Genomic DNA, 11,782 nt, shown 5'->3' on the forward strand with positions numbered 1-11,782 from the left:
GTTGCCATTTCTCTCTAAACATATCTACACTCCTAACTGGCAGACCATCCAGTGGAAGACTGCTGCCCTGTTTGAACCTGTCTCAGAGGCCTCCTCCTCTAAGTGCCCTCCCAGGTCTGGGCAGTCCTCAGCAAACCCCTGCCCAGATCTGAGGCAAAGAGCAATGGCTTTGAACTCAGACAGATCAGGTTCCAAATCCTGGTTCTGCCATCCACTGGCTGTGTGACCTCGGGTAAGTGGCTTCACCTCTGAACAGTTTACCTCACCTGTAAAATGGGACTGTCTCCCCATGGGACTGCTGTGAAGATTAAAACATGGAGTAGCCCAGAGGCATTTAGTAGGAACCAAATATGTGAGAAAGAATTTTTTTTTTTTTTTTTTTTTTTTTTTTTGAGATGGAGTCTCGCTCTGTCACCCAGGCTGGAGTGCAGTGGCACAATCTCAGTTCCCTTCAACCTCCGCCTCCTGAGTTCAAGCAATTCTCCTGCCTCACCCCTAAGTAGCTGGGATTACAGGCACCTGCCACCACGCCTGGCTAATTTTTGTATTTTTAGTAGAGATGGGGTTTCACTATGTTGCAGAGGTTGGTCTTGAACTCCTGGGCTCAAGCAATCTGCCCACCTCGGCCTCCCAAAATGCTGGGATTATAAGCCTGAGCCACTGTCCCTGGCCAAGAATCATTTTTATTATTGTTGTTGATTTTCACACACAATGCACGGCTGCCCTTTTTCTGATTTTTTGTTGCTTTTCTCCCTCTATTCATGCCTACCAGAATCTACATGACAACTCACCCAACAAGAGACTAACAGAAGCCCCAAACTTCCCCAAACCACCCACATACCCATTTCACATCTGCTGAAGAGAGGATGTGAAAGGGAAGGGGGCAAAGGAGGGGGCTGGCACTTCCAGAGGCCCTACTGTGTGCCCTGCTCTGTTTGTAAGTCACCATAACCATTCTCCTGACCCTTCTTACCCTACTGCATAGATATAGAAACAGATTTCAAGAGGAGCCAGGCCTCCCCTCAGGCCCCCAGCCGGAAGCTAGGAATCCAGGCTGCAGAGCCCAGATTCACACCCATCCCGCCCCACTGCCAAGGTGAGTCAGAGGCAGAGTGGCCTTGGGCCACAAACCCAGGACTGACTTCCCGTCGCAACTTCATTCCAGCTTGAGGGGCTGATTCATTTTTGCTTCCCTCCTCTTGAGGGGAAGATCAGGCTGCAAGTCATCCTTTTCTGCTGAGCTATCTTTGGATTTCCCTTAAAGTCCACAGCCAGCCTCGCCCCTTCATCCCTGAGAGCTAAATTAGAGCCTCCGCCACGAACTGCCCTTCCTCTGGAGGCCAGCCCACCTGGGGAGTAAAGGCAGGGACTCAAGAAAGGAACTGGATGAGACCTCCAGATATTGCTGACACCCTTCCCCTGCAAGAAGCCCTCCTGGCAGTGTTGCCAAAGCCCCTGCCAAACTCATTCTTCTGGGACCTCTCTTTCCTTGCCTCCCCTCCCTTGTAGCTGGCAAACTCCTTCCTATGCCTCCTTTAGGCCTCAGCTAATATGTCCCCTCCTCAGGAGGCCCGGTCTGACACTCCTATAGCCTCATAAACCTGTCCCTATCACAATAACAACATTGGGTCTGGCCAGGCATGGTGGCTCATGCCTTTAATTCCAGCACTTTGGGAGGCTGAGGCGGGCAGATCACCTGAGGCCAGGAGTTGGAGACTAGCCTGGCCAAAATGGTGCAACCTTGTCTATACTGAAAATACAAAAATTAGCTGGGCGTGGTGGTGCGTGACTGTAATCCCAGCTACTCGGGAGTCTGAGGCAGGAGATTCACTTGAACCCAGGAGGCGGTGTTTGCTGTGAGCCGAGCTCGTGCTACTGCACTCCAGTCTGGGTAACAGAGCCAGACTCCATCTCAAACAACAACAAGAACAACAACAAATTAGCCAGGTGTGGGGGCATACACCTGTGGTCCCAGCTACTTGGGAAGGTAAGGTGGGAGGATCACTTGAGGAGGCTGGGAAGTCGAGGCTGCAGTGAGCTGTGATCGTGCCACTGCACTCCAGCCTGGGTGACAAAGTGAGACCCTGTCTCAAGTAATAATAATAATAGTAATAATAATAATAATAATAATAATAATGGGTCAAGCACCACGCTAAGCCCTTTTAATAAGTGATCTCACAAAAGGAGGCAAGGTAGGCACTGTTGGTCCCATTTTACAGATGAGATAACTGCCCAAAGCCACAGCAAAGCAGTTTGGAGCCAGGATATGACCCAGGCAGCCTGGCCCCAAAGCCCCAGCACTTAGCCACCTGGCCCATTCAGACACTCAGGAGATCACCACATTCTATTTTCATTTTTGTTCACAATGTCTTCAACACCAAGGGCCTGGTGTAGACAGTGCCTCAGTGAATGTCATTAAACGAACCCTCTGAATGCCTGGGATGGCCTGAAGTCATCCTATGTTGGTTTCAGCTGAGGCAAGGTCAGAACCAGTGAGAAGGGGTTTTTGACTAAGAACCCAGGAGAACATACACGAGATCCTGTGTTCTGAATTATCTTGGATCTGCCCTGGGCCACCTGCCCTCATTCTCCACTGTGGGGATCAGGCCTGGATGCCCCCACTTTTGGCAGGTTTTGCACCCCCCTCACCAAATCAACACTTCCTGAAGGCCCTGAGCCAGGAGCTGGGCTGCAAACATGAATCAGAGGGCTCTGTCCTCCAGAGGCTCAGTCTCATGGTGATTTTGGCTCCTTCCCTCTCCTATTTCTGTTCTGCCTGCACTCCTGTGAGGACTGGGTGGGGGAAAGGAGGTCCAGAGAGGGGCAGGGGCTTTCCTAGGGTCAAACAGCCAGTCACGGGCCTCTCCCCTTCATGAATCCCCCAACTGCCCCTGAGGACCTTTCTAACACCCACACCCTTCCCATTACCTCCCACTGCCCTCCTGTCAAAGTCTAGCTCTGAGTCCAACTGCTTTCTTTTTTTTTTTTTTTTAAGAGACAGAGTCTTGCTCTGTCACCCAGGCTGGAGTACAGTGGTACAACTGTAGCTCACTGCAGCCTCGAATTCCTGCACTGAAGTGATCCTCCCGCCTCAGCCTCCCAAGCAGCTGGGACTACAGGTGTGCGCCACCATGCTTGGCCCTCTTTTTCTCTTTAGCTGACATACATTTTAACATACAGTAAAGTACAGAAATTGTAAATGTAATCTCAATATGTTTTTTTAAATACATTCACCTGAGTAGCCATCACTCAGATCAAGCTAGAAGTGTCTAGCCCCCTAAAGCTCTCATTTCCATCCCAGCCAACAGCCCCCTTCATCCCAGGAACCACCATCCTGACCTATCTTGATTCCTTTCATTCGACTTTGAACTTTGGAAGGAACCCTGCTGCATGCCCTGGTGTGTATCTGTGTCTTGGGCTCTGCAGGATGGTGGTGAGATTCAGCCACGCTGCTCATCTTTTTCATTACACAGTAGTATTCCATTGTGTCAGTATGCCCACGAGCCTCTGCAAGCCAGGGGGCTCTGCAAGCTCAACTCTGCAAGACTCTCTGGTCTTCTGGTCTCCCCTTCTCTTCCCTGTCCTGGCTGCTCAGGCCACTAGGCTCCTCTTCCTTCCCAAACTGCCTGCTGCTCTCCCCTCCTTCTTGCCCCATCCACTTAGAATAAAAATAAATACCACTAACATGTTTTCAGTTCTTTTTTGTAGAGATGGGGGTCTCATTATGTTGCCCGTGGTGGTCTCGCACTCCTGGGCTCAAGCGATCTTCCCGTCTTGGCCTCCCAAAGTGCTGGGATTACAGGCAGGAGCCACCACGCCCAGCCCAGTTATTTATTACGGTCCATAAAGGAAGCTGTATCGTCATCATCAACACCAGACTGGCAGTCCAAAGGCAGGCTTTAAGCTTTTATGTTGTGTGGAAGAGCTGCTAACATATACAAACCACGAGAGTGCTTTTTATAATTTGGAGGGGGTGTCAAATGATAAAACTTTCCTGTCTTTTTCCAGGATGAGCTGGCCCTTCTTCAAGTCAAGTCCAACCCCCTCTCCACTTGTACCCTGTCCACACCTCCTCAAAAAACTCAGCAACAAAGTCTCCTTGTCTCTTTTTCCCTCTATCATTCCCTTCTGCACATAAACATGCTATAATTTCTCCCACCTTATAAACATCCCACTGGAACTTTCAGAAGCATTTTAGATTCTCCATTTTCCTTAAAGTTCACTATTCACCAAACTGCAAAATATCTGTCATTCTGTCACCCAGGCTGGAGTGCAGTGGCGTGATCTCGGCTCACTGCAACCTCTGCCTCTCAGCTTCCAGCAATTCTCATGCCTCGGCCTCCCGAGTGTAGCTGGGATTACAGGTGTGCACCTCCACCACGCCCAGCTAACTTTTTGTATTTTTAGTAGAGATGGGGTTTCATTATGTTGGCTAGGATGATCTCGAACTCCTAGCCTCACGTGCTCTGCCTGCCTCTGCCTCCCAAAGTGCTGGGATTACAGATGTGAGCCACCAAGCCCGGCCATAAAGTTGCTTCTTATACAACAAACTCCTGCTACATAGAATGACATAAAAGACTTTCCCAGACATAAAGAGCTAAAGATGCCAGACACATGGAAGACATGCTGTAAGATTTCATTCGCATGAAGTTCAAAAACAGACACAAAGAATCTCTGTGCCTGTTTTTGAAAGGCATTAGATGGGTGGTTGCTTCTGGAGCGGGGGAATTGACAGGGAAGGAGCACAAGCAAGATGTCTGGGTGCTGGAAATGTTCTCTGATTAGCAGTTACATGGATGCATACATTTGTAAAAATTCATTGCCCGGTACACTTAAGATCTATGCCTTTTATATACTTTACCACACTTAAGTTATAGTTCACACACACAAAAAAAAAGATAAAGAAAAATGAGGCTGGGCGCGGTGGCTCAAGCCTGTAATCCCAGCACTTTGGGAGGCCGAGACGGGCGGATCACGAGGTCAGGAGATCGAGACCATCCTGGCTAACGCGGTGAAACCCTGTCTCTACTAAAAAATACAAAAAACTAGCCGGGCGAGGTGGCGGGCGCCTGTAGTCCCAGCTACTCGGGAGGCTGAGGCAGGAGAATGGTGTGAACCTGGGAGGCGGAGCCTGCAGTGAGCGGAGATCTGGCCACTGCACTCCAGCCTGGGCGACAGAGCGAGACTGTCTCAAAAAAAAAAAAAAAAAAAAGAGAAATGAGTACTTATATGTTTTTCCTTATAGATACTGAGAAGGTTCCATAACACAGTTAGATGGGGGATCAAAAGCCATGTCTTTTCCATGGTGGACCCCACATCCGCTTCCAGCTGCTGCCCCCTGTCTCAGCTCCTTAGTCCATTATCTTCTCTTTGGAACCCTTTGCTCCCATGGCGCCAGGTCATCCCTTCTCCTGACACTCCTGGCTCCATCTCGGCCCCTCTCCAGGATCCTGGCTCCTACATGAGGGAGGCTCAGGCCTAGTCCCTGCTGTCTTCAACCTCTCAGCCTAGATGATCTCAGCAAATCACAGCTTTAAATATCATCTATACATAGGCAGCTCGAAAATTCAGCATACTTGTATAGTTATTAACAAAATGACAGGTTATCTGTGATTTTCTTAAAACAAAATTCCAGGGGGGTGGCGGGAAGTGTGCTTATATGTGGGAGGGAAAAATAGAAGCCGTAAGACAAGAAAAATGCAGATGACTGTCAATATTGGGCGATGGGTACGTGGGAGTCTCTTTGTGTGTTTTTAAAATTCTGTAGTGACTGTAATCCCAGCTTTTGGGAGGCTGAGGGGGGTGGATTGCTTGAGCCCAGGAGTTCGAGACCAGCCTAGGCAGCATAGTGAACCCTCGTCTCTAAAAAATTAGCCAGGTATGCTAGAGCATGTGTGGTCCCAGCTGCTTGGGAGGCTGAGGCAGAAGGATTGCTTGAGCTTGGGAGGTGGAGGTTGCAGGGAGCCAAGACTGTGCCACTGCATTCCAGCCTGGGTGACAGAGCAAGACTTTGTCTCAAAATAAATTAATTAATTAAACTAAATTCTGTAATGAAAAGTCAGAAAAAATCTTTATCTACAAATCCCGTCTTTTTCCTCTAACTCTGACCACTTATTTGATGACCATTGTGCATCTCAAAGTTAAGAATTTCAAAACTTGCTGATTTCCCATCAAAAGTACTCTTCCTTATCCCAGTAAAAAGCCTCAGTCTTAGGCCAGGCGTGGTGGCTCACATCTGTAATCCCAGCACTTTGGGAGGCCAACGTGGGTGGATCACGAGGTCAGGAGATAGCGACCATCCTGGATAACATGGTGAAACCCCAACTCTACTAAAAATACAAAAAAATTAGCCAGGCATAGTGATGGGCGCCTGTAGTCCCAGCTACTCGGGAGGCTGAGGCAGGAGAATGGCGTGAACGTGGGAGGTGGAGTTTGCAGTGAGCCGAGATCGCACCACTGCACTCAAGCCTGGGCGACAGAGTCCCATCTCAAAAAAAAAAAAAAAAAAAAAAAAAAAAAAAAAAAAAATAGCCTCAGTCTTCAGGCAGTTGACCAGGCCCAAAACCTCTAGAACTTTTTTTAATGCTGCAAATAATATGATGTTTTAATATACATACACATTGTGGAATGGCTAAATCAAGCTAATTTACACATGCATTATTTCATGTACTTATTTTTTCGTGGTGTGAGAACACTTAAAATACATTCTTTTAGTAAGTTTCAAGTATATAACACATTGTTATGAATTAGAGTCACCCTGTTGTACAACATATCTCTAGGATGACTTTTAAGTCATCCCTGATTCATGCTTCCTCTCACACCCCACTTTTAATTCTTTGGCGCTACCTTCAAAACATATCCCAGTTCCTGACCCTTCTCAACTCATCTATCAGCACCACCCTCTTCCTGAACCACTACCCTCTCTCACCCAGGCAAGGACACCAGCTCTCTCATCTCCTGCTTCCGCCCCGCAGGCCATTCTCCTCACAGCAACCAGCACTGTTTTCATTGAACATTTTTGCGCATAGCTAATAATTATGTGGTTAAAAGAAACAACAATGCTTTTTAAGTCCCCATAGCCCTGACCCACATCTGTCTATAACCCTTATCCCTACAGGCAATCACCTTTAATTTTTGTTGTTCACTGGAGAAGTCTTTGTAAACATTCATTGGAACAAGCCGGTGCTTGTTTGCAGCCGTTCAATGGCTTTGTTACATTTGGAAGTAAATTCCAAATGCTTACCATGGCCTATAAGACTTTATGTAAACTGGTCCTGCCTAGAGCTCCGTCTCTAAACAATCCTGCCCTTCTTTCCCTCTCTTGCTCTGTTTCAGTCACTCTGGCCACCTTGACCATCCTTGGACAGCCAGGCCCACTCCCACCTTGGGGTCTTTTATTGGCCATTCTTCAGCATCTTTAGATAGCTCATTTCCTGACCTTCCTTAACTGCACTCAGGCCTCTGATCAAATGTCACCCCCTCAAAGCGGCCTTCCCTGGCCACCTGTTAGTCTCTAAGACCTCTATCACTCTCAATTCCTGTAAGCTGACTTTTTTTTTTGAGACGGAGTCTCGCTCTGTTGCCCAGGCTGGAGTGCAGTGGCGCAATCTTGGCTCACTGCAAGCTCTGCCTCCCAGGTTCATGCCATTCTCCTACCTCAGCTTCCCGAGTAGCTGGGACTACAGGTGCCCGCCACCACGCCCGGCTAATTTTTTGTATTTTTAGTGGAGATGGGTTTTCACCATGTTAGCCAGGATGGTCTCGATCTCCTGACCTCATGATCCACCCGCCTCGGCCTCCCAAAGTGCTGGGATTACAGGCGTGAGCCACTATGCCTGGCATCTGACTTTATTTTTAATTGAAAAATAAAAATTGTATACATTTACGGTGTACATGTTTTGTATATGTATGCATTGTACAATAGCTAAATCAAGCTAATTAACATATGCATTATTTCACATATTTATCATTTTTGTGGTGAGGACATTGAAAATTTATTCTCTTAGCAATTTTCAAGTATACATTGTTACCAACTATACTTACCATGTTGTGGACTGGACCTCTTGAATTTATTCCTCCTGTCTAACTGAAATTTTGTATCCTTTGCAATGTCTTCACAATCCTCACCCCCAATTTCCTTTTCTTCCAAGCATCCTTTATCTGATGTCATCTGCCCCACTAGAATATCTGCTCCCAAAGGGTAAGTGCTCTTCCTATTCACTACAGGATCTCCAGCCTACAGCTGTGCCCGGAAGATGACTAGAGTTCCATAATTCATTCAACATATAACTGAAAGAAATGAACAGAAGTGAGAAAGAGATGAACAGGGCCAGGCGTAGTGGTTCACACCTGTAGTCCCAGCACTTTGGGAAGCTGAGGTAGAAGGATTGCTTGAGCCCAGCCTAGGCAACGTGGTGAAACTCTGTCTCTACGAGAAATACAAAAATTAGCCAGGCATAGTGGCGTATGCCTATAGTCCCAGCTACTTGGGAGGCTGAGATGGGAGAATTGCTTGAGCCTGGGAAGCTGAGGCTGCAGTGAGCTGTGATCATGCCACTGTACTCCAGCCTGGGTGACAGAGGGAGACCCTGTCTCAAAAACAAAAAATAAAGAGATGAACAGATCATTTGGCAATGGCTCTCAAAATTCCCAATGCACATACCCTTCGACCCAGCAATTCTAGCTGCACTTCAAATGAGATAGTCTACTGACAATACTAACATATACATGCAGTCACGTGTATAAGGATATTAACTGTAGCATAATCTCAGCACTTTGGGAGGCTGAGGCAGGAGGATTGCTTGAGCCAGGAATTTGAGACAGCCCGGGCAACATAGTGAAAACCCATCTCTACAAAAAATAAAAAAGTAGCTGGGTGTGGTAGCACATGCCTGTGGTCCCAGCTACTCCGCAGGCTGAGGTGGGAGGATTGCTTAAGCCCAGGAGGTTGAGGCTGCAGTGAGCCACAACTGTATCACAGGACTCCAGCCTGGGCGAGACAGCAAGACCATGTCTGAAAAAGAAAAAATTAGAAAATAAAAACATACACACAAACCCCTGCAGTAAATGTTTGTAAGAGCAGAAGTTTAGCAACAGTCTAAATGCTCATCAATAGAGAAAGTGTTAAAGTATGATGATATATTTCCAGAACAGCACACCATGCCACTAATACAAAAGGCAGCTCACTGGGTGCCTGACTGTACTGCTGACTCATCACCAGGCTGGCTCCCTGGTGCCAGGGAAAAAGTGTAGGCTTGCTCTAGAGTGAGACAGGCTTGGGTTTGAATCCAGGCCTGCTGCTTCCTGGCTATGGGGACTTTGGTAAGGCCCTTCTCTTTTCCAGGCTCATTTGTCTACATCTGTTTTTTTTCTTTTTTTTTGAGATGGAGTCTCACTCTGTCACCCAGGCTAGAGTGTGGTGGTGCGATCTCAGCTCACTGCAACCTCCACCTCCCGGGTTCAGGTGATTCTCGTGCCTTAGCCTCCCAAGCAGCTGGCATTACAGGTGCATGCCACCACGCCTGGCTAATTTTTGTATTTTTAGTAGAGATGGAGTTTCGCTATGTTGGCCAGGCTGGTCTTGAACTCCTGACCTCAGGTGATCTGCCGGCATCGGCCTCCCAAAGTGCTGGGATTACAAGCATGAGTCACTGCACGGGTCAATATTTGTTAAACAAATTAGGGGAGAAGATTATAGTGATGTATATAAAGCAGAGAACACACAACCTGGCACACAGTGGGTCCAAGGTCAATGCCAGGCCTCTTCTTTCTCTAAGAAAATTCTACCTCTGAGGGTTGTCCTGATGTGAAACTGGCAATCGTGGGTGATCTGGGGTTGAGAAATTCAGATATGGCTTGAGCCACAGAAGTAAAATTGGACACCGATAGACATAATACAGAGACGGCCTGTCATGTGTATCTTTGTCAAACACCCAGAATCTCTCCCCAGAATCCATCAACAGTGGACTCAAGTCAGTCTGGGTGACTGGTGTTTCTACCTGTGGCAGCCTGGAGAGGTGGTTCCACGTGGTACTGGTACTGGGACAATGACAGTAGGGATGAGGCCTGGAGGGGAGATGGCTGCTCAGAATCTACAACTATCATCATGGTAGATCACAAAATAAAACAGTGACAACACACAGTGCTATTAGGCAACAGGCACTGTTCTACGCACTCTCACCCATTTAATGCTGGCGGCAATGCTGTAAGGTTATACCACACCCAATTCACAAACAGGGACGTAGAAGTAGAGAGCATTAAGTCATTTGGTCAAGGTCAGCCGCTATTTATGTGAACTCAACACATGCTCTTAACTCCAATGCTTTAATATAACAGCAGCTCCAGAAAGAAACCGGAACCAGTGCTTTAGAAAAGGCAAATGGGAACCAGAGGTGGAGACTTGCTTTTATTGTATACAGCCAGAGAGGCTTGAATTGTGTATGTACATGTAATACCTGTTCAAATACAATTTTATAAAACGTTTTTTAGGCCAGTCACGTTGGCTCACGCCTGTCATCCTAGCACTCTGGGAGGCTGAGGCGGGCAGTCTGGAGTTCAAGACCAGCCTGGCCAATATGGCAAAACCCCATCTCTACTAAAAATACAAAAAAATTAGCCAGGCATGGTGGCAGCCGCCTGTAATCCCAGCTACTCGGGAGGCTGAGGCAGGAGAATCACTTGAATTTCGGGAGGTGGAGGCTGCAGTGATCCGAGATCGTGCCACTGCACTCCAGCCTGGGCAACAGGGCGAGACTCCGTCTCTAAATAAACAAATAAAATAAAAATAAAGAAATTCAAATAAGAAGCTAGAACCTTCCCATTCACCCACTCTGCCCACTGGGGAACAGCTGGCCCTTCCGACTGCGCATGCGCTCCCAGGCCGCGCCCCTCGCCCAATGCTCCTCTTCCGCGCGAGCAAGACTCCGCCCACGGGTGTTTAAATTTTCGAACCTGGAGCGGATTCCCTCCTCCAACGCAGCCTTCGAGGGTTTTAAACATGGTTCTCTCTTGGACTATTCTGCATCTCCCAGGCCTTAAGGATAAAACTGACACAGGAGACCCTTCAGGGTCTGATCTGCCCACTCTGCTGCCTCACTTCCCACCCTGGGGTACCCTGAATCCAAGCGAGTCTGGACCTCTCCCCCGGGGTCTTCACCGCCTTTGCTTAGCTGTCCCCTGGAGTGCCCTCGCCTGTCTGTCCTTCAACGTCCAACCGGACCCGCGCCCTTTCCTAAGTGATTTGAGGTCCTGGCAGTCTCTCCATAGGCCGGGGTGTCTTCCAGGACGCACGCCAAGTCTGATTCATTCATGTGTTCTTGGCACTGAGCCCAGAACAGTGAAATTCCTCCCTGTCGCCCCACCCCACCGCATCCCGCCAACATCACTGAAGAGGCGCAACTCGAACCCCAGGTTCCCCTCCCGCTCCTCGGCGTATCCATTTTCCTACTCATCTCCCCACCCTCGAGCCCCAACCGCGCGCACGCGCATTGAGTCAGAGCCGCGGCGTCCTCCCGCCTTCCCCTCCGGAACCCGCATGCGTGCTGAAGTCGACCGCCTCCATCCACGCATGCTCCGCCCGGCGCGCGCGTTCGGTTCTCGAGCGTCCAGCCCTCAGCGCATGCGCAGGACCAGCAGCCTGCGGGACCTGATCTCAGCTTGGCCCTGCATTACCTCCTTCTCCTCCTCTTCCTTCTTCGGGCCAGCTTTCCTTAGGGGCCGCAGCCCGGACGCCGAGGCCAGTTTCGGAGTGGGGGTTGCCCACTTTCTTTCCCACGTTCCGGGC

The 11,782-nt window shown here is 48.7% G+C and overlaps 1 long non-coding RNA gene across 2 annotated transcripts; it reads right to left on the reverse strand.

The window, feature by feature from the left end:
• Nucleotides 1-10,309: 10,309 nt before the first annotated feature.
• On the reverse strand, nucleotides 10,310-11,779 carry LOC119621748 (uncharacterized). Of its 2 annotated transcripts, XR_005238310.2 has the most exons (3): nucleotides 11,671-11,779; nucleotides 10,951-11,045; nucleotides 10,310-10,760 (listed from the first exon to the last, which is right to left on the reverse strand). It is a non-coding gene; the product is annotated as an uncharacterized lncRNA (long non-coding RNA). The 2 variants fall into 2 exon arrangements; XR_012093151.1 differs by lacking the exon at nucleotides 10,951-11,045 and having other exon boundaries at nucleotides 10,393-10,760; nucleotides 11,671-11,776.
• Nucleotides 11,780-11,782: the final 3 nt, after the last annotated feature.

The sequence above is a fragment of the Chlorocebus sabaeus genome, chromosome 6 (assembly GCF_047675955.1).
Source record: "Chlorocebus sabaeus isolate Y175 chromosome 6, mChlSab1.0.hap1, whole genome shotgun sequence".
Lineage (NCBI taxonomy): Eukaryota > Metazoa > Chordata > Mammalia > Primates > Cercopithecidae > Chlorocebus > Chlorocebus sabaeus.